This window comes from Aplysia californica, unplaced genomic scaffold (genome assembly GCF_000002075.1).
Source record: "Aplysia californica isolate F4 #8 unplaced genomic scaffold, AplCal3.0 scaffold00116, whole genome shotgun sequence".
NCBI lineage: Eukaryota > Metazoa > Mollusca > Gastropoda > Aplysiida > Aplysiidae > Aplysia > Aplysia californica.
This window is the reverse complement of record NW_004797386.1, coordinates 1,408,379-1,411,582: the sequence shown is the minus strand read 5'-3', so window position 1 is coordinate 1,411,582 and position 3,204 is coordinate 1,408,379. Positions and strand designations below refer to the sequence as shown.

At 38.3% G+C, this 3,204-nt stretch overlaps 1 protein-coding gene across 2 annotated transcripts in view; it reads left to right on the top strand.

Annotated features, from left to right (window-relative positions):
• LOC101845460 overlaps positions 1-3,204 on the top strand; it is a 47,091-nt gene that overhangs the window by 16,987 nt on the left and 26,900 nt on the right. The window lies entirely within an intron of this gene.

The window sequence follows — 3,204 nt, the reverse complement described above, 5'->3', positions numbered from 1 at the left end:
TATTATTAGCAGCGACAAAACAGCACAAAATGGCTACACCCACCTGAAAATTAAAACACCAGATCTACTCCGTTAATTCTGCCTCACCAAGTTTAAATTTTCCACATCACTACGTACTGGGTGTAAAAAAGGGGGCCTATTTAAAGGGCAATATCTAGGTAATCGTGGGACCGATTTCAGCAAAACTCCTCAGAAATAAACTTCATCTAGGGGAACGTTACATTTCTCAATATGAAAGACATTAACAGACAATTTCGAAAAATAACTAATAAAAAAAGATATACCAAAATTAGGTGAAACGCAAAATTTTGTAACTTCTTAAAAATCAACCATATTGTCCTGTTTCTACAAGTCACTATTTCTGCGTTGAAGAACAAAATTAGACAAAATTGATTGATATTGTTAAATGAACTCAGGTCAGGTAGTGGCTTTTACCAGTTCTCTTCATACAAGCTCCTATACACCACTGTGACACGCACTTTAACATCAGCAAAGCACTGCTTTTCAGAATGCATTCACTCCGCCTCGTCTATGCTTACCCCGGAAGACTGCTGACTAGGCTAAACATTATAATAAATGAAGTGAATTAAATGCAGTGACTCTCACTTTAACATCAGCAAAGCACTGCCATTCAAATGCACTCATTCCGCTTCGTCTATTTCTACCCCGGAAGACTGCCGGCTAAACTAAACATAAATGAAATGTATTAAATTCAAAAGCTTTCCTCAAAACGTGCACTTATTGATTCTAAAGATGGTAACAAAATTGAAGTAAACTTAAGTCTTAGAGTTTAAGTCTCACATTCAGTATGAAATAAATCCAGATCTTTACCAAAGACAAAGAACTGTAATAACCTGTAGGTTACCCCTGTGGCCTGAGAATAAGGAATTCAACAGCTGACCTGAACTTCCTTTCAAGCCTGCGCCACAAACTTTATAAGGTACAGGACAATGATAAATGAAACAACAAAAATGAACCAAGTATAAGTATGTGAGTACATGTAACAATCAATGACATCACTCTTCGAAATGAACATGCCACTGAAGCACAGGGTATAACATTAATTCAATCACAAACTGCACGCAATGCAAGCAAAAAGTGAGCAAATAAATATTAATAACTGACAAAGTCAGAATCCTTTCTTTGTCACCAGACCCTCATGAATAACAATGGCATGCTATTGCGCTCCAAGGGTCCCTTTTCCAAACAATCATTGAGAGAAATTCTCTTACAGCCAGATGGCGTTTTTCCAGGTCCATTCTTTGGACCTCTTGTTTAACATTGGGTTTCAACCGTTCGATTGTTTGTCGGTTGTTTCTGTAGTGTTTGTCTGTAAAAACAACCCCAAAGGTAGTAACTGAAGGGCACCAAAGAGTAGGGGAATGAAGTAACCATTCATTTGTAAACTTTCGACTTATAAGGTGTTCCCAAAAACTTTCTTGCAACCATACAAGGGCCACTCCTGACGTTTGTGGTGTGGCCTCGTCCAACTAGAACCAGGCCTCTTCAGCATAACACATTCTCCTCCCCAAACTTCTCCAAAACTTTCTCAGAACGTTGAGATATAATATATCCTTCTGGTGTGACTGTCGTGGTTTAAGAGTCCTTGCTCTGAAACCAGACCGGGTCGATATTGTAGCTGAACACTTTTAAGAAGTAAAATTTTGCGTTTTACCCAATATTGGTTGTGATTTTTTAAACTTGATATTTCACCAACGTGTCAATACATTTTTTAAAAAAACTTCATGACTTCGAAGCTGGATTTCATTTTTGCAAAGTTTTATTAAAATTAGTCAAGAGTGGACTGAGTTTTTGCCCTTTAAGTGGGTCCTCTTCTTTTTTTTAGAGACCATGCACAATTATCTACCGAAGTGATTTCTTTTACGGCAGTTTACATTTCGGGGTAATAGCAGAAACTGTATTTATCGTCTTCTCTTTCAAGTGCCAGATATGATAAAGACATGGCATAATTCGCAACTTATGATGCTGCGCGGATCTCTCTGCAAAAATTGATGTTATCCCGTATTTACCTGTCACCCATCTGTTCAAGCTCTCAAAGTAATCTTGGTCTACCTCTGACTCTTGTGTCTTTTTCCTTCTTTTTCTTTTATCGCCACTTCCTAATTGAGATAACAATACATTTCTGTCAACAAACAGAACAATTCAGGTTTGTGTTATGTTATGTTACCTCACCATGACTATTGTAAACCCATCCAAGCGCATGTCTCTTCTCAAACCATCCCCTTAAACAAGAACACCAACAAAACCCAAAAGAACAAAACACGGACACCTATAAGATATCGAGGTGTATAATATATCTTTGGGACTGACACACACAGCTGCTGCTTTCGGTATGTTTACCAATCAATCCCCCACCCCACCCCCCACCCCTCCCCCTCCCCCCCTCGGTGGGCCATATTGTATGTAGACAGTTCTGGCAAAGTGGGGCAGTTGAGCGCCCTACTTCCTTTGTACAAAAGAACGGCAGGTAGGAATTCGGAGGAGAACAAAAAAACTAAGAAGATCACAGCAAGGAGTGTTCATTTACTTGACAATTTCTCGGCTCTTTCAGGGGTTAAAAAGTGGTTCTTAATCGTAAATTGAACCTTACAACACGTGTTTTCATCCTTCCTGGAAATATTCATGCTTTCTTCACCTGTTTGCAAGATTCGATGGTTTCGTGTCCCTAATTCACCGTGCTATTTATTGTAGACAGGCAAACGTTAAACCAGGTAACGTATTGAGCAAGTAAAAACATTTGGGCATATCCATGACGAACAATTCAGCTGTTCTCCAAGATATTTGTCGGGAGAGAGAATAAAAAGTATTCATTGTTTCTAAAAAAATGTTTACCTAAAATATAATGTACCATATGTGAGGCAGCGTGGTGGAATCAGGCTCTCGTCAATTTTTGGGCATGTAGAGTTATGGGTATGATCCTCAAGCTTGTTCACTTATCTTTAATTGAAAGAAAAAAATATCCATTTATCTTGAATACAAGTCGAGATATTTGCGAATGAAGGAGGTGGGGGTCACCTGTTTTCAGAGGTAAAATTAGTGAGAAAATGGCCGTCAAAGATTAGTTATTTCCTTAGAGTAAGAGCCCGCGGTAACTGAAAAGTTACATTTTTGTGCCTTTAATCAACGTTTTTCAGAAAAATTCAAACAGAAATGAGTTTTTTAATGGGCATGAAAGTTGTTGAA